This window comes from Coturnix japonica, chromosome 20 (genome assembly GCF_001577835.2).
Source record: "Coturnix japonica isolate 7356 chromosome 20, Coturnix japonica 2.1, whole genome shotgun sequence".
Classification (NCBI taxonomy): Eukaryota; Metazoa; Chordata; class Aves; order Galliformes; family Phasianidae; genus Coturnix; species Coturnix japonica.
This window is the reverse complement of record NC_029535.1, coordinates 6204330-6232140: the sequence shown is the minus strand read 5'-3', so window position 1 is coordinate 6232140 and position 27811 is coordinate 6204330. Positions and strand designations below refer to the sequence as shown.

At 35.8% G+C, this 27811-nt stretch overlaps 1 long non-coding RNA gene across 1 annotated transcript; it reads left to right on the top strand.

The window, feature by feature from the left end:
- The first annotated feature begins 19420 nt into the window (after nt 1-19420).
- On the top strand, nt 19421-22356 carry LOC107322916. The gene is made up of 3 exons (XR_001559103.1): nt 19421-19466; nt 21552-21642; nt 22059-22356. It is a non-coding gene; the product is annotated as an uncharacterized LOC107322916 (long non-coding RNA).
- Nucleotides 22357-27811: the final 5455 nt, after the last annotated feature.

The window sequence follows — 27811 nt, the reverse complement described above, 5'->3', positions numbered from 1 at the left end:
CACACATTCTGCAGAGCAGCTGCATCCACATCACAGAGCTTTCAGTTAAGTTCTCTCTCAGTCCCAGATAATAACAGTTTCACATAGGCTTCAGATTGATTGTTGCATGCTTAGAGACCACTAAGAATTAATTTACCAGGAAGTCTAGGAATAAATTACTAAGAACTGGGAAAAGAATGAGAGCCCAATTGACAGCATGGATACATTTATATAGTACAGTTTCAAAAATCCCAGGGAGCAGATAATCAAAGAACAGCAGCAGCATGGGATCCTTGTCCTGAAAAACAGTCTTCAAAAAGCAATACTACTCTCCATGTTCTTCCTGAATTCCCCAAATTAGACACTGACTATTTACAAAGCCTTTCAAAATATAAAAATCCACTAAGGTAATCTGAAGAATGGTCCCTGCTCCCTGAAGTACGTTGTCAGATATTCCAACAAAACATTTCCTTTTGTCCTGTCAATGACTTTAAGATCACAACATACAAACCAAAATAAATGGTACAGTTTCTCATAGAACACTAACAGTTAATATCTCAATTTAGACGACAAGTTGGGGGCTGGGGAAATACTGTTTATTTCAGTCATCGCTTCAGCCTTTTTTCTCTGTGTTCAGTGCTATGTAAGAACAGGGCTCTTTTGATATTTATCATGTTGCTCTGTACTGTGTTAGTCCCAGGGTAATATTTCTATATAAATACTCTCAAAGATTATGCATCCCGAAACTAAACGTTTATCCACAGAAAGCAGAGGAAGTGATGATGAAAAGGTAAAGGGAAATCAGGAAGACGTGAAGGTATGAAAATAACAGTCCTTAAGGAACAGGTAAGCCACAGTTTGAGGTTCACAGGAATTTTAAACACAGTAAGAAAGGCAAAAATACAAAATTTCAAAGGTTGGGGTTTAAAGATACTTTTCAACTGCATAAAGGACAACATGTTGACAAAAGGGAGAATAAGGCTCTGAAAGACAGCAAGAGATATTTACTGCTGAATGTAACAGCTGTTTTAAAATTGATTTTTAGAAAGGAAATGTGCAACATACGCAGAGTTATATTCATTCTGATTTAGAGATTGTGCACATCTTATTTAAGAATTCCAAGCCCTTTGGTCCTTTCTGTGCCCAAAATGGAATTTCTCCGATACAAAACCCTTGGCTAATAAACCCAGCAGCATCCCTGAGGAAGTCAGGTGAGTTTTTAAAGAGTTAAAATCTGCTATGATCATCAGCATAGAAATCCAAGCAGTATTATTAAAACATTTGCTCAGAAAACAAGAATCTGACTCGTTAGATGTTTAAAACTGTGGAAATTCATTTTTTCTTTTATCTTTCTCCTTCACCTGTTTCTAAGGGTTTTGTTGTTTATTTCTTTAACTTCAGGATATGCTTGTGTTCATGCTTCATGCTTTTCTGCTGTCATGACAGCAAGGTATCTACCTGCAAAGGAAACTATGATTCAGTCATTTAATGACTCCTTAAGGCAGACCTTTAGGAAAATCACCAATTACTGCCAGACCGAAGAGTTGGTGGCCTGTAGAAATTTGTGGAAACGTGTTTCCACAGTTCCTAGCTGGTAGGACAGATCGCACACACAAATTTCTTTGTTTCCTTTCCCTTTTTGAGAAATGCAGTTTGCTTTGTAGTATACAAGTCATCGAGAAGGTGGAGCAGAACAAGTCCTCTACATACTCAACAGACTTTGACTGTTAACTTCATGTGTCCTTGTGTTTTCTATTGGCTTCCTGCAAAAAACCTAGTGAACAATAGTGAACAAAACTGGGAGGAAGAATACTGGAACACTAGATATGTTCAAATTGTAAACAAAGTTCTCATTTTTGTTAGAAATTTTACACCAGTATCCATTTTCTAATAGGACTAAAAATGTACTATGACAAAGCACCAATCTAGTCAAATATTCCCAACTCATTTTTTGAAAATGCATTATAAGCCAAAAAACATTCATTGTGAAATGAAAAATAATGCAAGCTATTTCTGAGTAAAGAAATGGAACTCATAAAGACAGTTATTTATCAGGAATTACTTTCCTGCAAATACTAAAAGTCGTGTATTTAAAAATCCCTTACCTGTCATACAGCAGCTGGAGAATGAAAGCAGAAAGAGGTTAAAGATGGCCTTGGAGCATATTTTGTAAAAGACCTATGACTGATGGTTAAGAAAGCCTAAAGCAAAATAGAGATTTTCCTCAGGGTGTAAGGATTCAGCTAAAAAGAGTGTTCTGAGATTGGAGCTGGGTCTTTATAATCTTCAACATAAGCTCAAGATAAATTTGAAGTGATTTGTAGTAGAAGGATAATTTCTTGCTGAAGTAAAAAGTTGTCATACAATCAAACTAGGGAAAAAGTTTTTATGATACAGGCAAATCTCAGTGTTGAAACAGATGTGGTACAAGGCATATAAATACTGGTGGTACTGTAAGAGCAGGTGTTTTGCTTAAGTCTGCTTGGAAACTTGGACATTTTTAGACTGAACCTTTAATATGCTTGATCTTGAGTTTTCTCATTAATTTTGTTAAAATAAACCTTTCAGAATACATTTTGAGCGACTCCTGAAAGAAAACATATTTCTATCAAAGAACATTTAGAGAATTGGAGATAGTAAATAAATATTTGAACCATGCACATTTTTCCCTATGAAAAATCTCCAAAATGCTCCAGCATCACTTGAAACATAGAACAAGGCTGTCAACAGCTGTACGTTAACACAGCTTTCACAGTTTTAATGCAGTTCTGCATGATCACGCTTTTAAATAGAGATAAAATGTCAAAAGAAAATTAAGTATCTGTCATACTAATTTGAAATTAAGAGAAGGATAAGTCTTACTTTGGCCATAGTAATGCATCAACATTTTAAAGAGCTTAAGAACTTCAGTAAAAAGCAATAAGTTATGATATGGAGAAATTAGATATTTAAATGTAAATATTTTGCTTTCTTTTTAGCTGTCTTGTTATGTAGGAGCAACATCTTGCAACTTGCAAATGTTAAGATATTTCTATACTTTTATATTTTATCTCAGTATCAGATGAAAATGAATCAGAAATAAACTTGGGTCTAAATGAATGCTTTCTCAAGAGCAATTTACCCATTATGTTAAAGACATATTGCAAGCAGAAATAAACAAATTACACTTAATTTCCTCTGTTTTGTTTCTTATTGAAAGCTTGTAAGCATAAACTTGTAAAATATGGTGTGTGTGTGTGTATATATATATATATATATACACACATACATATATATATGAAGTATATATATATGTGAAGTATATATATATATATGAAGTATATATATATATATATGAAGTATATATATATATATATGAAGTATATATATATATATATGAAGTATATTTAATCTCAGATTAGATTTATATGATTTAGATTTATATGTATCTGCATACACAAAAGAAATAGTCTAATTTTCAGTGTTACATTTATGGACACAAGCATGCCTTGTATCTCCAGATAGTGTCTGTTACCTGTGTAAAAAGATAGGAGGTCATTCAGGTATAATCTCTTTCTCTTGGTTTTATTGTTATTAAATTATATGTCAACAATTTTGCCAGCTACTCCATGTCAAATGCATATGGGAATCGCTACTTCTAATCACTCAGCCATTAGAAAGATTAGTCTTCCTTGACATATGCAGCAAGACATTATCTCTTAATAGTGTTATCTGCATGTTGTTACAGATTTTCCCTATCGTCCCCTTCCCAGGATGAAGCTTGTCCACACTGTGTCCTATAATGGATAACATACGTACGAAAGGGTCAGCCACAAATCTTTTTTTATAGTGAATGCTTGGATCATTAGATGTCCACTCCACAGAGGGAGTACATCCATCTGTGCATAATAACAAATAATGCATATAAAAATGTTCCCTTTTCTTCTGATTTTAGGAGATCATTTCATTTGTTTCTACTATTCTCAGATAATCCTGAGAAAAGACACTAGTTATTTGAGAGTCTTTAATTCCACACTTTAAAATCTAGAGGAGGAAGAGAGAAGGATTGGGGTGTTTTTAGTTATAATTATATACTTATAAAACTATATTCAGCATTGATATTCCTTCTTAGTAGTTATCAATTTGACCTCTAATGAATAGAACAGATTTATGGGAAGCTCATTAAGGAGTCAGGTTGCGACTTCAGTGAATCATAGTGGCTGATAATTAGCAGCATATACTGAGCAATTTATGAGAGCTCAAAAATTGAACTTCTGCATTGTAAACTATAGTAAAGTACAGAGACAAGAGAGTTAATTTACAATTCTCTGCTCACAGGAACAGAGGAAAGACATGGTCAGTCCTGATTCCCCAAAGGAATGTTTTCTTCAGCCCAAATGTTCCTTTTCACTCAAGACAAAGTGGGGAGGAATATGAAATGAAAACAGATGCTGCTGGAACATTTTAAGATCAAACAGAGGTGGCAACAAAAAGGAAGGGCATTGGTTGGGTTTATGTGATCTATGACCATACTTGCCATAGACATAAGGCATTTCATTTAATCTCACTATTTCCTTGTTCTTTATATGTTAAAATAGGGTCAATCATACTATTTCCACAGATGAGAAAGGGTAGTCATGACATCTGAGTTGGATAAACAGGTAAAGCTTGAATAGTATAAAATCTTTCTTGCCATATAAATGCAAAAACAAACAAACAACAACAACAACGACAAACAAACCCCAAACACTAAAACAGTCCATAGACGTGGCCAAACATTTCAACAATTTGTGTTATTTTGGTGTTGGTTTGTTGTTTCTTTCATTTTTTGCTTCATAGTGAAAGATAATCAAAAGACTTTAAAGATTACTGATGGTCTGTGTATTTGTCTTCCAAAAAATCCACTTCAAGTGCTGACTTGCATTCGCGTACTCTTGAGACAAGCTACAGATCTAATGAAAAGCTCTACTTGTATTCCTTTTCCTTGAGAATGCTCTTTGACATGAAGAGCTTCTTTAAGAAAACCATAGATAGGATTGTTATCCATTTTCACTGTGAAAATGCGACAACTACACTACATAGACAACTACAGCAAGATTCCATTCCAAGCGAAGTTATTTTAAATATCCTTTATATTCTGAAACATTTACTCCATTATATACTAAAAATGTTGTGGGAAGACTACTCTGGCTGGATCCAAATTCCAATTTGAAAACTATTGTAAAGCACATCCTTCCAAGAATGCATAATTAGGCAGCATTTGTTAGAGTCAATTTCTGTGCATAAATTATTGAACATGGGTTAATTTCAGTTGGTTTAAAAGCACCACCTGTTCGCTCCTATTAAAAAGTGCCATAATTTCTGTTTCAGTGAAGTATTTAATCCTTACATATTTGGTTTCATCCTTTCAGTATGCAATTGGTTTATGAATACCCTTCTCAAAGAGTCAACATGTGCCCCATTTATTGAAAACATGAGCAGTATATTGCTTTTGCTCTTCACATGCATGACAGTATTACAATTCAAAATGTGTTTTCCAGCTGAAAAAAGCAGTACAGATCAGGGATGCTTGGGCACATGTACCAGTGCAGCACGTGAAGGCTTAAATGGCTGTGAGGCAAACTGCTGCTCATCAGTGAAGTTTGGTGCTCTTGAGATGCAAGTCTTAATGATGGTTAGAAAACTTCTTAAGCAACAGCTTTCACAGCATTTGTAGTATTTTGTTCCTCTTTATAGCTGCTATATACCAGACTTCTGTAGAAATTTTTTTCATTATCTCCAAACGACAAGCTTAGAAATGGTTTGATAACTGAAGTTTTAAGAGCAACTCTATACACTGCACTGAGCAAAAACAAATCACTATGGATTTCATTGAAGATTTTTCTCCAGTGAAATCTTTCATCCCTCATGCTATGATGAACCCTTGACTTGCCGAGCAATTGATGAGGAGATGGGAGAAGTAGTTAACAATTCACCTAAAATCTGTGAGGATCCACAGGACATTGACCCTGCAGTGCTTTTGCAAATAAGGAGGTTCACAGACTTGCCTCAGAAAAGCCCATCTCAGTTCTTAATCATGTGTACCAGGAAGAAGCTATTTCAACATTTTTTCAGTAAGTTTCAGTACTGTACTGTGATATCTTAAACAGCCTAACAAAAAAAAAACCCCTTATTTCTCAAATATAGTTCAGAAAAAACACTGGGACATTTTACCCAAGTTCTTCCTTAAAAAATGTACTCCTGGGACACTGTCAGTTCTTAGAACACAACAAAGTGAGCTGTAGACACTACAAAAGCGTAACTGTCAGTACTATGAGATGTTCAAAGCAGTGACACACTTAAAGTCTTTCAGCATAAGGGACAGCGGGAATTTTGTGGATGCGGGGCTCACAGACAGCCTCCTTTTTACCCCTTCTGACTGTTGAATTTAAAGCCCTAAGCATTCAGTTTCAGCAGATGTTATGAAATTCATGAAAACAAGCCCAGCACAAAAGTAACACATGGCTGCAAAACATGAACATAGCAACAAGGCAGAGATAGGATTAAGATGTTCCTCAGAAAAGGAAAACAATCTTTCTAAGATTATCATTCCAATAAAAAAGAGTATAAAGCACAAGAACACACACATGTAAGATCCCTGCGAGTACTTGGAAGGCATTCCATCTTCCGCCTGCTTCTGTTTATTCCTCTGCCTTTATATCACAGTGTTTAATTCTACATCTTGTAGAGAAGTGCAGAGAAAGTAAAAGCTTCAGGAATCGTATACATGACAAAAGTAACAGGAACACAAATGCAATGAGTGCCAAATTCTGAATGACAGTGAGTCATTCACTTCTTTGCAGGAGCTTGGCTCTTCTGTTTACAAATGTTACTTCAGGTAGCATTATTACCATAAGCTTAAATTGACTATTACAGCTCTGGGGCTCGGTCTGAACTCAATAAAGCTATATGGAATGTACTGGTCCTTTCTTGATACAATGTATTCTTATTCATAAAAACTGTTACCCCTCTTCAAGGCATGAAATATTACAAACTCACTCACATAGACAAAGAGTTTAGACCTTTCCCCCTGCATACAGCAGAGACTGGCACAGAGCACTAAAGATACGCAACTCTTTATGATCCCATCCTCTAGCTGCTCACGCAAAAAATTATTTTTCTCTTTCACTTCCCACAGATCCAGGCCCTTTGATTCTGGTTTGATGCAAGGGTACAAAAACATAACTGTGAAATCAATTTTGTTTCACCTGGCTTGAAGTCAAAAACAGTCCATTTTACACACTTCCCATCACACTTAAAAGCATGTTTAGTCCAACCAATCTTTTCCTCATGAACCTCTTGCAGATTTACAAGAGTGATAGAAAGCAAAGCTCATTGATGTAGGAAGGGCTTACATAGTTATTCCAGATCCAGCTTACCAAATTATCTTTACAGCTTACAAAAGCTCCAGCATTTTTAAAGAAGCCATCACAAAATTATAAACATAGTACTAAGTTGATTAAGGATATTTTTATTCTAATAAGGAAGAAGAAAATATTCTAGCTTTTCTTTTTTTCCTTTTGATGTGAAATGTTATCTACCAGAAAAACTCAGGCTTTTTTCTTTTTTTTTTTTTTTCCCCATTTAGGAGTATGCAAAATAAGTGGAGAGATGCATGTGGATGTTTTTTTAATTAAAAAATAGCTGCTTATATAAATCCTCAGGTATGTAAGATTGTTTCTTTTCTAATCTCAGTTCAAAAGAATGCACCTGCTTTTATGATCAAATCAGATTTTGCATCTCTTTTAAAGCATTTGACAAATTAAAAAATGCATATATCTGTATACTTAGAAAGATCCTTGTAATGCTATTGATAATCATCTGCATATTACATCTTTGCAAGATCTGTGATGAGCTGTCACACATTACACATTTGCTACAATATTTGCCTTAGCATTAAGGATATTTCCTATAAAGGTTGACAATCATACATATTTTACAAGGGAGAAGCTGGCATTTCAGGGACTAAGACAAGTACTGGATATCAGGCTAAAAAATATCAGTATTAAATGGGAAAATAAATCTATGAGAATACACTTCAGGCTCATAGAATGACCAAACAAGCAAGCCTACAAAAGCACATGGAACTGAAAATATCTTTGACAAGCACATGCAAAGGGGCCTTGCACCCACATCAACCACCAAACCATATACAACTACTTCCAGCCTCAGTGGAAACTCAGAGAGGTATTGTTGAGTTTTTCTAAAAGGGACACTGTTTGTGTGTACATCAAGGAATCTAACTATTCCCTGACAAAAATTGTTTTATCAGTTAGCTTAGATCTGAATAAAAAGTTTGGATCTATAAACAAGTACTCTGCAAACATTTTCATGTTAATTATAGAATCTTCTAAATCATCATGTGTTTTAAAAGCCTGTTTCCCTGCCTTGGATTTGGATGAGACAAAGGCAGAGCTCACCTCTTCATCAATGGAATTGTTGAGCAGAAAGTGAGCCACCCACTGTAGAAGGTAATTTTCCATTGTTTGCAATCAAACTGCAAGCTAAGACCAAGTAGGACCAGAAAAGTGCAGTGAAAGAGCTCCCAATGAAGGAGTCATTTTAATAGATGAATTATTATTCAGAGGACATCTCTCACTTTTCCATTCCTCTTGCCAGATGTTTATATTAACACTATCACAGAAATGTAAAAAGAGAAACAAAAACAAACACATTGATGAACGCCTGAAAACATCATCTACCTCATATCCCAAAGCAGAATCAACTATTACAAAGTTAAGCTTATACATGTGAAACACTGCTTGTATTAATATACCTCCTAGCTTCTGCCTAAATTGGATGAATTTGCATTGGACATGTGGAGTTGACTACTAAGACTAAGACTACAATACCTGTTTAATTATCTGAAATACAACACTTGTCAAATCAGTAAGACTCTTAATGGCATATGCAATACAAAGGCTTGTTACATCAAGCACACTGCCAGCAGTAACTGTTTCCCATCCAATTATAGAACACGCTGATTTTCCTGCTGAATCACCTCAAATTCAGTTTCTCGTTGAGAGCTCACCTAAATTACTTGCTCATAAATTAACAGTGCTGAATGCTAAAACAGACATTGGGTTGTATCATCTTAAAGGGATAAGGTCTAACTACAGCTGACAAGATTTGCTTTATTTTTCCTTTCCCATTTTTTAAATAACTTATAGTGCCTCTTAAAGGCCAAAAGAAATACACTTTAACTATTTTGCAGGATTTTGTATGGCCTGCTGTAATGCATCTTGTCAATGCTTCTGTTTCATCTTGGGCCTACATTTCAGATATCTCCGGAGCAGTCCATTGGACTGCAGACAAAGCAGAGTTAACTGTTTCTGTTATTCTCACAAGAATAACAACGTAACCTGAAGATACATTTCAGTACACAAACCAGATATTCTACCAGCAAGGTAACCAGCAGACAAGCATAACAAGATAGGAAGTGCAGCAACGGCAGCGCAAGAAAATACTAGGCCGCAATAATGGAAGACCTGCTTAAATGCAACTACCACAGGCACAGAAACAAAGAAAAGCAACTACTTACCTTCAGAAGGCCTCAGGTACACAAGGATCTACAGCAAGAAGCCCTCACCTCCACTGCCAGCCCTTAAATGAGGTCTGGAAAGGGACAGATCCTGGCTCCAGATCTTCCAGTTGACCACTCAGCTGCGTTGCACACAGCTGAGCTCCCCTGTGTGGGCCCTGCCTTCCCACCAGGTGCACGGTGCCTGTTCAGACATTCCGTTTCAAACAGAACACAATAAAAGCCATCACCCATTCTCCTGACTGTCTGCCCAACCCAATACAGCCACCTAGAAAGTATGGACTCAAATACATGCAAAAAGTTTCATGTTTCTGTTGTCCCAAGTATCAAAGAAAACTTCAGCATACTGAAAAGTTCAGCTGCAATACACACTGGATGCAAAGCTAGCTGAATTATTCAAACAGGAATTCTCAGCTACAACCAACAGTCAGGTAGTCACACATGTATCAGTTTGTAGCTACATTCTGTTGTCCTGTACATGAGAAGCAAGCTTCTAAAGAGAAAATGGCATACTGAGGAAGTTATCCTTCCATATATATTACAAATGCAGAGATTTACTTCTGAAAGAAAATGGCATACATTAAGAAAGCATGTGCTGTTCCACTTTATGTTAATACTGCCCCATATTTTAGCATATTCAGCCTCTAAATAAGTTAGTACATTCAGTGTTTGGTCTGCTGCATTCTTAAATCAACATGTTAGTAAAAACAGCAGTTTTTAATAATACTTCACAATAAATGATAAGACATAACTGCTGACTGTGTCACTTTGTTCTTTTGGTGCATATTCAGGCTTTGTTTTCTGTGTGGCATAATAGTCATCTCACTTGCTTTTTACTCCTTGAGGATAATTTAGTAATCAGAGTGGAAATTCCAATGAATTTTTATTGTTTATACTATTGACTTTTTACAGAGCCTGCAGTCAAAATCAGCTTTTTCACCTTGAAGCAATATCGTAGTTGATTGTTCTTCTCCATGGAGGGACTTGGGAACCAGAAAAGCTTTTGCTTCATGAATTACTGCCCTTCAAGAAACAGCAACAATCAGAGTAGAATTATCACTGCTAAGTAGCCAGTCCAACAGGAGCACAGGTGTTCTAACCTTGCTGCTGAAATGCATGTTAGGAGGTATCGATATTCACATATATAAACAGTCTGTGAATGGAACACTCGACACACATGTGACTAGAAGTCTTTGCTATCTTTTGGTTTACTGCTGCATCAAAAAAAGTAAACACGTGAAACAAACCAAAGCTTATTTCTTTACTTTCTAGAAACAATATGCTCTTTAATATTAATGCCTTTCATAATTGTATCATAGAAAATTCATAAAGTGCACATAGACATATAACCTAAATGCAAGGAGCTGGCAGTCTTAATTGTCAGCAGACTAAACCTGCAATTTCAGGATAATTAGAGAAGTTTATCCTTTCATTCCTACCACTGGTTATATTAGCTTTCCTTCTAAGTGAAGGAATACAGAGAAATCAGTGATGCAGTTCTCTAGATGAAGTTGAACTAGGATTGAAAGCAAGGTTAGAGCAAGATAGTCCAGGACATATTCAGTTTACATGATAAGATGCATCCTGCAGCCTTCTGTTGCTTCCAGAATCCAATTTGAATCCTGTCCGCATGGGTAGCTGCTGCTAATGGGCAAAACTGGCAATCATCATTGCTTCTGTTCTGCTGCAGAAGTGTTGGCAGAGGTTCCCAAAGCAATTGATTTTAGAGATCTCCAAGAATTTGGAAAAATAATAGTTAAAAATGTTCATGAGCAAAATACTGTTAACACTATTGTCCATGCATGCACGTGTACCTATCAGAATATCAGAATACACTGTATAGATCTTAAGTCACAAGTCAGAAAAGTAAATTTCTGTCGGGATGCATCTTCTTGTGGTCTTTCTGTATTCAAGAATTATGAGTTTGTGAATTATTATTATAAATGCTGACACTTGAGGACTGGCTAAGCTTGAGGGAACTAGATGTACTTCTATAGATGATTACCAACCATTCATCTGGCTAATGTGAGGCCGAATCTGGCCTGAGTGCCTAGCTCGAGGGAATATAATTAACTCCGCAGTTAGGTTGCATTTGAAAAGTAGGATGAGCCCCAGAAGGGGCACATGCACGTGAGAGAGCTAATGCTGCCACCCAGCGGGCAAAAATGGACTTGCAGTGGAAATCAAAAATACCTGCATACCAAAAACGTCTTTCTGAGGATCCATTCAAAAGAAGAAAGAAGTAGGAAGATACATAAATAGATATGTTTAATTCTGCCTGCATCCTTGACCAATTGGGAAACAATTAGTTATATCCTCCAATTGAAATATCCTCACCAGTAAAGGGTGACCTTAGGAAACTATGTTTGGAAACAGCCAGGTACATTTAAGTATTATTGATTGCACAGGTAATAGCACCAAAAGTGATTACACAGTGTGGTACTTACAAAGATAATTACACTTCAGAAAATCAAAATTAATTTGTACACTTCTGCTACAATTTTAAAGTTGTTGACATTTCATTGTAGTGCTCCTAATGAACTGAAAATTATTTATAATTGTTTCTACTTCAGTGTGACAAATGTCATATAGGTTAGGATGTGAATTTGTCAGTGCCTCATCAGATGACTAAGTTGACTTTTGGCTCTTATTAATATTTGAAATGTAGGTTATTTGTATTTATCTGATGCAAGCTTATACAGGGTAAATGTATTATGATGCTGATCCCTAAGAGTGAAGCACCTTGTATTGTGAAGTCCTCTTTCTTTAAGAGATTTCTCTGAAAACCCTAATATGTAATAAACAATTCACCAGGGGAGAAGATCAAGAACTTTGCTTCTTCAATCCACTCAAATAGTGAAAGAGTATAAAATAAACCTGCATAAGTAGTATAACACCAGGGCCATTTCTTGAAGCTTCATTTCCTTTTTATTCCTCTCCCTAATTTAATCTTGTTTTGATAGATGGTGAATTACATTATTTATGGACAATTATAAAGTGAATAACAAAAATGTAGAATACAGAAAGATCTACTGTGTAAAGACACCATTGAAATACATGCTTCAGTTTTTATGTCAAGCATCATATTCCTATAAGAGCCTTCATATAAGAGGCATAAATAAAATAATTATGTTTTAAATTACCTCAGTGAATGTGTTTTGTCAAGGGATCTTATTGTGAATTTTAATTATTTAATGCTTTTATTTAACTCTATTTTGGAAGAGCCTTACTACTTAAATTTCTTAGTCACGTTAACTTAGAGTCAGATAATTTGCCCAGGCAATTAAGAGCAAACTGATCAAAACCTACAAACTATTTTAGAAAGCCTGTCTCCAAACACAGTTATCTGCTGCCTGCAACCTTCTGCTTAAGAGGACACCCCCATCAAGTCTGTTTCCAATAGCTGATCTACAAGAACTGAGCAAAACATCTGATATTCAGTGGTCTAAGAAAAACAAACCATGACACTGAGAATGTAGAACCTTCACTATTTGGAAAACGTTTTGAACCATTACTGCTAATTCACAGTTAGACAAAAATGGATAATTCATATCCAAAGATCAAGACGTTTGTTCTATCTTTCTGCTCTTAGAGCAGCACTTTCAGTCATATAAGAATAATGACATTAACCTAAGATAACTTGGGTATGTAGTGGTTTCCTAAGAAAGAAGTAGTATCAAGAGCCTTGCACAAAGATAGATTTAATAATATTGTAAAAGTTTTCTCATTTATCTAGAACTTATTTCACTTGATTGATGATAAAAACTTGGTTGCAAATGCTACACAGATAGCTTTCTGCCACAGATCTTCTTTGCCTGTACTTGGGGAATGAATATGCCTATTTTCCCAGCTGTTACCATAAATCCAAATGGCACACTGACAGGTCTGAATGAACAGCTTGCATGAAGTCAGCCATCCTGTAAACACATCTTTGTCTAAAACAAACAAACTCAAAAAAGCAACATCAGATGTTTCTGACATCTTTCCTCTGGATCTAGGTAGAATATTTATTCCTTTGTTAATACTGCAGGCATGTCATCAACATGTTATGCTTCAATCTGGTTTCTAATAAATGGTATTTCCTATTACATACAGCAAAGAAAAGGCAATTTAAGGAACTTTTTTCCTCAGATAAACAAGTAGATATCCTGCGTGATAACAAACATGGTGTAAGTTGCTAAATTACAGCCACAAGTAAGCAGTGACACCTGGCATAGCCTGATGATTAGCATTAGTTTCCTGAATTCAAATGCTTGATTTAGTTCTCCCTTTACTTTCTTTTTGCTTCCTACTTTGAATTTAGCCTAATCGATAAATTATAGACAAAGATTTAAGACTGCATTTTTATTTTCAACTTATGCTTTTCTATTTTATCTTGTTTACCTCTAAGTTTGCAGTTTATCCTGTTCAGTGTTATCACAGTGATGACACTTAGATTGGTGATGTTTATTTCCCCCACAGTCCCAGTTCTCAGGCACTTAAGATTGTTTGAGAATCCCAGCTTCAATTTAAAAATCCTTATATTGCCAGCTCTCAGGTTCTGGAGAACAGTATGAAAGCACGACTCAAGTGTACTCTAAAAGCACTATGTGAAAGGCAAAGAAAAGCTTTATTCTGAACCAAACAGAAACACAGAAACGTGATTCTTAGTATATTCTCAGAACTGCTGGGTTTACCTCTTCGTGAGATACCTCTAACTGGCAGTGCTCTGCATGTGGATGAGGCTGGTTTTGAAGCTGACTGGCTGTAAGTACTCCAAGTCTGAGCCTTTGTACCATATTGTGTCATCATCTGGATTTTTGTGAGCACAGAGCTGTTTTGTGAATACCTGGTTGTGGGTTCCTGAATGCGGAGAAAGTAAGGAGTGTGTTTTTTACTCTTAAGTTCTGCTTTAACAATCCAATAGAGAAATAACATAGACCTGGTTGTATGTCTAATACCATGTGTGGTCTGTAATGCTTTCACATGAACCTGTCTCTCACAGCCTCTTTGTAGAAGCTGCAGGACCTTCTTTATGTCCCACTCTAAAGCAGGTAAGCTGCTTCTCTCTGAAGCTGTGTTCAGCAGTGAGGTATATCTGGGAGTGGTGAGTCACTGGAGTAAGTTGCCCAGATGTAGATGCCTCATTTCTGGAAGCATTGAAAGCCAGCACATGGGAATTGCTAAGTCGTGGCATGAACCAGTGATTGAGCACCTGGCAAAGAGATACAGCTGGCCCTGGGAGCACAGGTGAAAGCAATTTACTGCATCACCCCCCACAGTGTGTAGCGTTTCTCTGATACAAAATTGATTCACTTTCATGTTCTGAGTGTTCCAGAGTTTGCAATAAAACTTTGAGTTCTGCAGAAATGTCCATGTCTGGAGAACTTATGAACAGGTTTGCTCATTACAGAGCAGGGTGAAAAGGTTCTAGTTAGAAAGCTACAATATAGGCAGATCTGTAAACCTTAATTGTACTTATTCCTGTTCCACTCTTAGCTGGGGTATCATTTAGAGGTTAGCATATTGCTTAGAGCTATGAATAAAAATTCTTAATTAACACAATAGCAAAGAATCTCTGATTCCTATTTGTCCAGGAAAAAATAAAATAAAAGCTGGTTAGCTAAGTAATGATATGTTCCCCTGAAGTGAGAAATTAACACCTTGCTAATATTCTTTTCAAACACTCTTGATTTTTAATTAAGATTAATATTCTTGTAATTGAAGCCCTGGGTAGAAATTCAGTAGATCTGAGTTCCTTTCTCAGATCTGAGCTGGACTCATTGCTTGACCCAGGGTTATGTGTTGTTTACCAGGGCTAGCTTTTCAGCACCTATCTGCTTCTAATTATGGGCAAGGTTTGCTTGAGAAATTAGTGATGTAACTAGTAAGACTTTTTCCATTAGCTTCAGAAGGCATTGGATCAGACCCTTTTATCTGTCTGTTTCCTAAAGGGAGCTTGTGTGGAGAACCAAAGGCTGTCTATTTAACAGAATTCAGAAGGGTGTATTGATTAACACTGTGCACTGCCTAGATATTATAGAGAATGGGTTAGTAGGTATTTACATAGAGAAAGGCATCTATTACAATAAATTATCATTAATGTAATTTCACCGTCCTGTTAATTGAATTTGTCAAAGTAACAATTTTGCAACTTTCTAGTCAGGTTTTTTTTTTAACTTAGTGATGGTAATTCAATCTCTAACATTCTAACATCTTGAAAGGGATATCAAACTACTGAGGGCTACCCTCTAAACAAGTATATAACCTCCTGTTTAATTGTTGGTGGCCCATGACATCAGTATTGTGGATGATTCATGGTACGCAGTTTGAGGTTAAACCTTCCAGAAGCCCGTGATTCCATTACATTTTGTTGTTTGTGATGCATGGCAGCAGAGGGCGCAGATGAGTGTCCTGACATGGAAGTGCTATAAGAAGCAACCCTTTTTATTCAGCACAGGCCCTCATAAAATATGTGTGTTAATATCTGTGTAAAGTTAAAAAAAAGCTTTTACTATTTTAATAAAAATTTTAAATTGCAGTGGCTGCAATTCTTTAGTGAGTTCTCAGGTGCTCATAAGAAGATTTTTAAAAGGGTTTATTTCCTGTGCTTCATCCTTGGCAATAGTTGAGGTCACAACTGTGTGTGTTCTGCCAAAAGCAGTAAACATGAATGAGGTGTGGGACTGAAGCGAGGGACATCTTCCCTCTTATAAAAGTCTGGTAAAGAGACATAATCAGATCTTTGGGTTGAATATCTCATGGCATATCTATACATTCCATTTGTAAAACGTGTTTGTATGGAATGAAAGTGGAGTTGCAAACATTGCCAAAAGAAATCTATCTTTTTTTCTATCTTGAAACCTACACTCAAAATCCTATATCAAAATGCAAAGCAAGGCTGCATATTTTTTTGCTGCTCACAGGATTCTGTTTAGCCATTGTATCAAACACAAAATTATTTACTGTAATTTGGCACTGTGCTTCGCCTTCCCGGTGCCCTGATTTCAGCTCAGTCAGCATGAATAGCACACTGACGGTTTTGTTGCTGAGTGATGGGTGCGTGTCTGAGTGTGAATCATTCAGTAGACAGAGCTGCTGCAGTGGTGTTGTGGGCCAGGGGGTGGTTGCAGTGCCAGCTGGGCTGCATGCAGTGTGCAGGCTGTGTTGGATGTGCCTTCTAGTTTTCCTTTCCAAATTAGGACACCTGTGCACAGATCACTATGTTTCCTACTGAAAAAGGAGGGGAGCTGACAACAGGTTGTGTCTGTTCCCAGCTGATGAAGGTTTCAAGAAATTCCAGGAGTGAAATTCTTACTACTCTCAGCAAGGTAAAATTCACTTCATTACTACTGACAAGTTTTTCTTGCTGCTAACTTGCACATGCATACATTCCTGTTTTTTGGGTAAACCGAATAGATGAAAAATCCTGAAGCTTTAAAGTCATGAACTGCCATTGTCATTTTGTCATTTGACTATATGGAATATGTTAAGATACCTCTGAAACTTATGCTGCTATGATGCTCCTAACAAATGGAAATGCGTAGGTATGCAGCAAGCCAACCTTGTGAAATGTGTATAGCTCTCTGAGTGTTCTTAGTGTTATCTTGAGAAAGAGGCAACAGCAGTGAGCCTTCTAAATTGAATTACTGGTTGAAGCCTAAAACAGGCCTTAGTGACACACCTGTGGTTCTTGAAGAAGGAATGATGCCAAGATCAGGTCAGCGCTTTCAAAGTTGTCTGTTTTCTCCTAAGCTCTGAAATGGGTGAAACAATCAGACAAATCACTAGGTTAAGACTTTTGTTTCAGGCTGAGTTTAGAAACATCACTTAATGAACAAAACTTGAATTATTGCCTTATGGGATTTTAATTGTCCTTCATATTTAATTTCGTACTATCTAATTTGTTGCAAGAAACTATTTATTGTGCATTCTTTTGTTAGGTGATAAGTATTACGTTAACTAGCACTATTATACAACCATGCTAGAAAAGCTAAGCATGAATTTAATTGTGACAAGTGACTTGTAGGATGTATTCCAGTTCCTCCCTCCCTTGCTCAAGGGGCATAAAATCCCATCATTTTGATGGGTTAGATGAAGAGAAAGTAGATTAGGAAGTAATGACTGAAAGAAAAATGTATGAAGCTACTTTCCCATTCAGATCAGGGTCACTATAATCAGAACCTCAGGAACCATTATTTTAAGCATTAATGTATAATGTGGTACACCACGTTAAGTTTTATGTACAGCAGTTAGAACTTCAAGATGATTACTGTAAACTTTCCATGACTGTTAGTTTTTGCAATGACCCTTTATCTTAAGTGGTAGTCTGGAAATGTTCTAGGTATATCCATATGGATTCTTTGCTAGTATAAACAAGAATATGTATAGATGTTAATGGAGCCTTTCACGTTTCATTTTTATAAGTTGGTTGTAGTATTTTCTCATGTCATAAATCATAGTGGGCATCAGAGAAGTCATTTTGCAACACTGGGGTAGAAACAGTGAAAATAAAAACCCAATTGATTCAAGGTTTAGGTAGAGAAATACATGTGTGAATTGTATGTACATTTGTATTTCCCAAGCTCTGCCTTTACATGGTATGGATATTTGAAAATACAAGATGATAGGGACAGGAGATAAGTGATTTTTTTTTTCTCACAAGAGCGGGGAAGTGAATAACATGATCTGCCAATTGTGTTCATTTTCTCTATAGAGTGTACTGATAGCTCAGTTAAATGACTTTTACTGATTGAGAAATTACAATGGACAGTGTAACAAAGTCACTTCTAGCTGTCAAGTCGTGACACCGCTCGGAACACTAAGATATTTGGGGTTATTTAGCTTATGAGGAAATATTCATTATTCTAGCAAAGTCATTGAATAGAATAGGCCATTGTAAGTCAAATCTAGAATGCTTATTGGTACTGAAATCTACATTAAATACTCTTTTTATTGATATTCTAAAGCAAATGCTTAATACCAGTAATTCATAGGTAAATGAGTGCTATTCTGACAAGCCTGAACACCTGTTTTGTAATGAACCAACACTAAAAACTTAGTTTCTAGTGCTCTATTTTCACATGTGGGAAAAATGTATACCAACTCATTCTTCTGTTATATGGAATATTTAGTCAAAACATGGGTATCATGAGTACCTGTTGTTTCCTTATATTAAAGGAAGCTTTGTGTTTGTCCAAAGAATTTGTATGGAAGTATTCTATAGAATACAGAAGCTTTAGGCAGCAGAAGGTGTTTAATCATGGCAGTGTTTTTTTACAGGTGATTTTTTTCTTTGGGACAATACAAATATATATTGTATTATTTGCAGATCAGTATATCTAATGTCAGCACACATTTCTGCTTATTGTCTCATTTTATCATGCTGAACTGTCAGATGCTTCTTATTTATCTGTCTCTAAAGGATAAAAAGTATTTTAATAAATGTTAGTTCCTTTAGATCTTAGATTGAAATGAAACTTAGTTAAATTTAAGTGAAGAGGTTTAAAATGAGAGCATGTTATATAAATCTAATACTGAAATAGGTGAATAACTTTCCCTCTATGGCTAATTGGGACAGAAGTTTGTAAAACAAGTAAAAGTTTTCTATATGAGATATGGGATTTTTTTGCTATTCCTTTATCAAAAGGATACTAAATTGGGATTCCACTGTGGAACTCATAGCTTGTGTGAACTATCCACTGTTGTGAGCAGATTCAGGTATGACGTAAGGGCTGAGGGAAATGACTGCATGAGAATTAGGAGTCTGAACCAATGATTGATCACCAGGTGAAGGGACATGGCTGGCCCTGGAAGCGCAGGTGAAAGCAATTCACCAGTTCTCACCCCTCCCTAGACCTCATTTAAGGGCTGACTGCCATAAGGGAAGGATCTCTATCTGGAGATTCCTCCTTTTGGAGTATTTGGCAAGCGGTGATCCTTGGGACAGGTAAGCAAACCTTTCTTCAACTGGATTGTGGCCTTTGTTTTTTAGGTAATTCAGTACTAGTTATCTGCTATTGCCTTTGCCTACAGTTATTGCTTTATTTCAAGGCTGTGAAAATGCATGCTACTTCATTCTTCTGGTTGGGACGGAAAGAATAAGGCTTGGAGGAAAAGCAGACTCTAAATGGGCTGTAGGAATTTAGGTACTTCTCCAGGGGAAAGTGAGTATACTTAATGAAAAGAGGGAAAGCTGGTTAATTTTGCATACTGAAAATGAGTGTATCCTGAGTAAATGCTTAGCTTCTATTGATGGATCAAAATGTCATGTGAGATGCAAGAATAGTTGGTTCATGCTGCTTTTCAGGTGTCTCCACTTTGGAATGGCAGAAAATTGATATTTAAAATTTAAAATTTTAATTCATACATGTGAATTAAAGTTATTCATGTGATATTTTCAATTAATGGTTTAATAAGGTAACTCTTGGTTCCTTGGTAGTTCTCCTTAAGTGCACCTCTGGTCCTCCTGTTATGAACCCGTTCCTGAGTATACACTGAATATACTGAAGTGTTTATATGTCTGGAGTGTAATGGAAGTACTTTGTAGCAAGTAATGCTGCTGGTTAATGGAGTCTGCCTCTGGAACTGCTCCACGAATATCAGAAAATTGTCTTTGAAATAAATTGTTCTTTAATAATTATACTCACGCTTGAAATATTGGTGGTGGACAGTTTATCAGAGTAACATCTGAATGTGAAAGTGTTGGGGTTTTTTTTTTACTAATGTGTCTATTTGGAGAATGTGCTGCAGCTGTGCCAACGTCTATGTCTGTAAAACCTCTTGGGGTCAGTTTTAGAAAGCAAGCACAAGAAGGGCTGAAATTGTTTTCAAATGGAAGTGTTTGTGTTTATATGTTACAGAAGAATGCTTGTTGTATTCACTAGGGCTTAGTTTGCACAGACCACTAAACTATTTGTTTGATTTGTTAAAAAGGTAACAGTTTAGCAATGCTTTCCTTCTCTTAAATGTGAGTATCAGGATGTGATATTGTTACAGTACATTACATGGCTTTTCCTTTGTGTTACTGTATATTACCATTGGGAAATGAAGCATAAAAGGACTGCCATTAAAGCACATCATTAAGTTTGGCTTTACACAAATTTCAACCATTGAACAATTGATCGGTTCTAATTTTGAGTCATAGACTGGTTTTATCCCTACTTGGTTCCTTTTATTATGAAAGAAATGGTTAAACAGTGTCTTTAATTTTCTTTATTTTTTTCTCTAGAAATTGTGTGGTATTGCCTTCCCCCCCCCCACCCCACCCCTTTTTTTTTTCTTATGAAGGGAAAGATCAAAGCCTGCAGAATTTATGTGCATGTACTAAATATGAGAGTTAGAAATTTAACTCCCAAGTGCGGTGAGTTTTCTGAACTGCCTAAAAGTAATTCATACTTGGGGGTTGTTTTAAGTTGCTTTTCTTTTTTAGTAGGACACAACAGTCACAGCTGTTCAATCAAATGCAGGAAGACTGTTAGGTCTAACTTCCACAGCTTTTTGTGATTGTGTAAGAGCTTTTTAGTTCTTGCATCTACTTTGCTAGTTTGCTTATTTTGAAGTGTTGGGGTTCAGCAATAGTGTATTTATGAAGTACTTCATCCAATTTGTTTTCTAGTCTACTCTACAGAGACAGTTTTCCACTGACACACACATTATGAGACAAAAGTAGATAAAAAATAATATGTACAATGGTTCATGCATTGAGCTTAAGCAGTGTCTTCTGTATGTTTACTGCATGTTTGAATGTGACCTCAGCTGTCTACATCCTCTGGATTTCACATGGGTGCCACTGTCACCTCGTATTCAAGGGTAATGAAGTCATTTTTACTGCATTGCGGCTGCAATGTGAAAAATTAACAGTTTGTTTCTCCAATTGTATTTTTATATGTAGCTGTATTTATCACAGCTACAATGGTCAGTTAGTTCTTGAGCTTTACTCAGTATGATCAGGAGTTGTTAAGATTTGATGTTGTAACAGTTCACATTATTCCTTATATGGCTTAAAGTCTTCTCATGGTATTCCTAATTACAGCTAACAAGCAATGAATTTTGTTTCTGCTGTTAACCAAAACTGAATTCAGAACCTGGCATTACAATGAATTCTAAAGCAGCCTCTTCTGTAGGTAAGCATTTTTTAACCTTACAGAATGATGAAACTTTTAGAAAACAAAGATAGCATGTCCATAAGGGATTATATAAAATGGCTCAGACCTCAGACTTCCACCAAGTGAACACTTAAAACATTTAAATAATTCACCAAAGGATTAAGTTTCAATCATTTTGCCTCTCAGACAAAATGGATTTTTCAAGTGCTTAAACAGTTCAGTAGCACAAAGGGTGACAAATGAGGCAGATTTCATACTATAAATGATCATTTAGATTACTGTGTACTGTTAGCTGCTCTGTTGTGAAGTGTATTGTGATATTGATTGTAAGGGCTAGGTGAATCAAACTTGTTGTCAGGAAGCATGTTTTGGTGCCCTAAATCTGTCTCTTTGTGCCACATGGCAATTTTTTTATTTTTTTTTTTTGGTTTTAGGTCCCATCAAGTGGGCGTCAGTTCACAATGGTTAAAAAGTGGGTACTGAAGAGCCCTAAAAGGCATATTGAGTAATAAGCGAGTTGAAGTAGGGTGTTCTACATATATATTTATTTTCCAGACTGGTCAACACTCAATTAGTCCACTTTTAACAAGAGAGTTTTTTTTTTTGTTTGAAAGCTGCAATCTCCCTCTATTTGCAGTTAGAATTGCATTCTGAAATCAGTTTTCCAGCTGATTTGTAAATTCTTTCTTTACTCTTGTATATTTCGGCATTGTTGAAAACAGACATTTTATAATAGCCAGAATCTTTCCTGGTTCTTTACTATAAAACTGTGAATTCAATAAAATTATTAATGTTCTTTCTAAAAGCAGTATCATAAATGGGTTTAAGTGTCTGAATATTTGTTTTTTGATTATCTTCTACCATATGAATGGCTTTTGAACAGTACCTTGTTCTTTCTGTAACTTCTTGTAAATCAGTCAACTCAAATCAATGAAGACACTAGAATCAGGTATTTCCTTGTCCTTAGCTTGTTGTGAAGTTATGGCATTTATGACCCTATTTATGCCTATGGATTTCTAGAGGACATGCCACCCTGTAACACAAGATATTGACAGTGTAAGAGAAGCTTTGGGTTTTAGCTTTGTTTTGACAGTAATTTGTCAGAACACTCTGAAGTCGGTGTAATACTACCCAAATAATGTTATTCTTTCTGTGGAATGCTACTTTTCTAACATTTGTCCTATAGGCGATAGAAGTTACTGAGGCATGAGGTTTTTTGGTTTTTTTTTTTTATATGAAAGTGCTCACTGCTGAGTAAGTAAATATTCTGGATTCGAAGTGGTGTCATGCTATTATGAAAACTGCCGTTATTAGAACAAATACTGGTGAAAGTGAAAGGGAGAATAACGTGCAATTCAACTACATCTACATAAAATGCATGTAAGGTGTTTAAATTGTATCTTCATGTTCTCTGAACGTTTTGGTCTTTTGACATATGAGAAGTAACTGCTATATTTTTGACTACAGAAACTTTAAAGGTTTAGAAGGAAACCGTAGGAGTAAAAAAAATAATAAATAAATCTATTGTTAAATCTTCAAAGGAAAAGATTCAGGGATGAAAGCAAAACTGAGATACCAAGTGCATTTTAAGTTATTTAATATTTCCAAGTGTGTTTCTGGCCTTTGCCTACTGGCAAGTTCCAAATTCACTGTTTAAGAATTGAAATTTCAAAGGTGATTTGGAAATGCTTTTCTCCCGCATTAACAAATGTGAGGGTATATGGCCTTTTTGTCAGAACGCATGGCACTAAAAATATACGTGTGGAGTCTTTTGTTTCACAGTCACATTTTCTTTCATTTGTTTCCAAAATCAAAGTTTTTTGTGTTCTTTAAAAGACTCAGCCTGTGTAATGTCATTCTTTGAAATACTTTGCTCTTGACATAATAAGAGTAGGAACTTCTACTAGCTATGATATTCTTTCACCTTGAAGAGACACTGTCAAATGTGCCAGGCTTTAAATGTGACCTGTCTAGTTTTGTTTCCTTTACATCTTATTTCATTGCAATTTTTTTTTCCCCCATAAATACTTCAAAGCTTGCTTTTCTGAAATTAAGCAAATAAAAATCCATAAATGTATTTAAGTGATTTCTGTTTATTTCAGCTCAAAGTTGACTGGTGACTCCAATGTGCAAGCTTCATTTCAGCTGGCTAGTACTTATCAAACAATGAGTAATAGTGACATAGAAAGTTGTCTTTTGATGTGTGGGTACAGTGCTGATCAAAGTCCTGAAATCCCAGGGCAGGCTTTGTCCCCATTAAAAATATATTCCGTCTCGGTAACTGTCAGACAACTCCCCTCCTTTCTAAGTGGAAAATGTTTTAAGTTTATCCTTTTTATTTTATTTGCATTTGTGTTAAAATGCATGCTTTTGTTCCTGAACAGAGTACCTCTATCCAACAGAACTAAATCCCTCATGTTTTAATTACCTGTAATGATCTACTTCTAAAATATTCTGTTTAGTGTGGCCCAGAAAATGATCTTATTGAAAACCACATACAACCTTTATGCAGAGTGACATATACCAACACTGTTCATATATGTATGTTCTGCAGCTGCAAAAAGTTTATTTTTAACAAATCTCTTTGTTATGTTTATCTGAATATCCAACTGTAAGCATAACTCAGTCTTGGTTCTTACCTGAGTTCACTTAAGTATACAATAACAGATCAATTTTAACTGCCTGAAGTTTTAATGGTTCGCTGTTCTTGTTATTTTTCTGAAGATGAATTTTGGAAACTTAATCATTAAAACTAAGTTCTTACCTAAATAATAAGATCTGCCTAGTAGAAACAGGAGTGTCCCAGGGCTTTGCTTTGAAGTTCCCTGAAGAAAGAACTAAATGAGTTTAAAGGTGTCCCATGTAACTAAATTTATATACCTCACTGCCTGTGGTAGGCTTTGGTTTTTAGCTGAATATGTATTAGCTCAATGACTAGAGGACATAATGCATTCCAAAACAGGTGCAAAATGTCCAATGCATGGAATATTCCTTACCACTTGTGTTCTTGAACAGGTCACCAGTAGAAGACTCCTGTTAATTGCCTCAGTGTTTTGTGGATGTGTGCATGAATGTGTGTGTTTGATAAGGCAGCTCTGACTGGCCAGATATTTAAAACATTAAAAAAAAAAAAAAACACCACAGGGATATGGATTAGGGATGTGTAGTGGATGGGCTGACATTTGAGAAATTAATCTCATTTCATAAATTACAGATTAACTCCAAGATTGGAGTCAGCCTTAACCAAAAGCTTGGTGATGAATGAGAAAGTAGAAACAATCTTTTCTGGTTTTACTATCTAAAATAAAATTGAAGCGACACTTTTAAAATGAGAGTATGTTGTCTGCTGCTTTGTCTGGCTCTTTCATTACAGCTTTGTTAGATCTTTTGTTTCTTTGATGCTCTGAATATTGCACCATTTGGCTCTAAAACCTACATTAGAAGAGCATTAATTAAAGCCAGACACAGTGCAATGGAGACAGTGTTAAAATTATGCTTGAAGGTACAATGTAATTAATTTTGTACAAGCAAAACATAAAAGAGAAAATGAAACCAGAGGAAATAGCAGCATATCCTCACAAAATGATAATGAGAAATACAGTTGCAAATAAGACAAAATATGAAAGGACATATGGAATAATTAGACTTCAAGAAGGAAATCAAAACTAGAAGTAACCTGGTAAGTGTTCAAAAAAAAAAAAAAAAAAAAAAAAAAGAAAAAAGTAAATATACAGTAAATGTTGAAGTTTATTGGGTGCTTTTTTTTCTGGAGTGACTGATTAGTATTAAGGACCTGCCAGATACAAGAGGATGTGAAATTAACATTATAATTCTCTGTCATGAAGAGAATTGAGACCCTGTATATGCATGTATAGAGTTGACAGTAACATGTTCACTGAAGAACAAGTTCTCTTCTATAAAAGAAGATAGTGGCCTGGGATCTGGATTATATTTCACAAGTTAAAATCCACACCGAACAGACCTAAAACTAATTATTTCTGTATAGTAGGAAAAAGGGCTTCCTTGCCTTAGTTGGTCCATGTAAGTAACAAACTTTTCCAGTTGTTTTTAAAGTCACAGTGGTTAGCCTTCAGTTCTGAGTCTTCTTCAGTTAAGCAATTTAAGTTACAAAGAAGTGGGTTGCATGTTCATTCAGCACCTAAATCACGTATTTAAAAGTTGTGTGGATTTGTAATGTGTTATTGTGAAGATACAGTAGGCAACGTACTTCAAAATTCTCTGAAAGGCGCTGCCTATTTGACTAGGCTTTTTAGCATTGTTTTCTTTTTAAACTGGGGTTTCGCCTTATTACTGTCAAGGCAAGTCATGTTGCGTCCTTCAATTGTTCAGTACCAAAATTAAAACTGATGCTTGTGAACCAGTGAGTAGGATTTCTGTTGAGCTAATCTTCATCCATTGTGCTGTCCTCCAGCTGTGAGTTGAAGGAGTGCACTCATTACACCAAAAGAGCTGTTAAGTAGCAGCATTCCCAGGTGGTCTGAAAGGCTTCTGGGAGAATGAGGCTTTCTTTCCCCACAATTAGAAGTGGTGCCCAAAGAAGACTACTTGATCCACTTATATCCTGTGCTTTGTTAATGGCCTTTGTAGGGTGTTTCCAAAGCTTTTTGTCAGAAATTCCTTGAAAGCAATGGAACTTATAGTAATGCCCTCTCTATTTCTCTCTAAGGAAAATACACATTTCACTTTTTTGACTTCTTCTCTAAAAAACTTGATCACTGTGATGCAGCAACTTCTAAGAAGAGAGGTTTATGTACTGCAGTATGTAGTACAGAATCAAGAATTTTGAGACTTTAAGTTGTCTATTTTGTCAAGATTTGAACAAAATTGTAGCAAGATATGTACTTCAAAAGGTTAAAGAATGTCCACCCATTAATTTTAATAACAGAACTTAAGAGACAGCTCATTTAAGTGAAAAGATGTTTAATCTTTACTCCAGTGTCAAGGTTTTCTGCTACAGTAATTATCAGTGCATTGCTGGGCTGCTATGTTTTTGCTAGAAGATATCTTTTTGAAGTTGCTTATTAATCCTCTGAACACCTAAGTACTATAAGCATCAAAATATATTCTTTGCTGCTTGTTTCTGGGAGCATGCTGCTGTTTGTATAAAACATCTGTAGGAAATTGATTCTTTTGGTTCACTGTAGTTTACAGGATTTTTATTAAGAGCAAATCTTGTCTTTGTCAATTAATCTTTGCAAATTTTCTCTGCTTCATGAATGCTCATGGAATTTTGATAACAAGTAGATCTAATTCATTGCTTCTTGAAAGAGCCTTTTAATGTTGATTTTACACTCCTTCCCTGAAGAAACTATTTAATTTCAAACCAGTTGTTTTAGTATCATAGAGATAATATTCAGAAGTGTAAATATATTTTGCTACCAGTTATGACGGGGGAGAGTATCTCTTTGTAACAAAAATGCTGTTCCTAGTTAGCATAGCACTGAGGCTTTCAGTCAGGCTTGAGAGAGTCATGAGGTTCTGATCTTGTGTGAGCATAATCAGAGGAGCTGGGCTGCAAGGAAATGTATTCACCCAGCTCTCCATTCCATTCAGACTTGCAGTACTTCAATGCAACAGGCTATGCAAAGTTCATTTATTATTCAAGCCAGTTAGCTTAAATAGCCCCTTAACATTGCACCTTTCTTCACTGCTTTTACTTCTGAATGTGCCAAAATTTCTGTGACTGCTGTCACTGTAGAATGTGGAAAGTTTCTCTGTATTACAAAGCTGAGCCAGAGAAATGTGAAATGCATTTCATGACTTTTAACTGCTACAGGAAAAGAAAAAATTAATGTTGACCCTATGAAAACTGAAGTAATTGCCTTAGTATTGAATGATGCTTTGACTCCATTGTGATCAAGCTTAGCAACTATACTATTACTGAAAATAAAATTAAAAAAAAAACAAAAAAAACAACCACATTTCCTTACATGAATTTCCGTACATAATAAACCTGTAATATTTTGATAGCCTCATCTACTCTGAAATTGTAGCTCATATAAGTAATTTTTGTTGCACATCATGATTTTAACTTCTAGTGCATGTAATGTTTTCCTGGATTGGGAATCTTATGGTTATAGTACTAGATTCTGCTGAAGGAATTCTGAAGTGGACTTCCTACAGAAATAACTGTAGGGGAAAGATATCCTAGAAATGTGGATGCTAT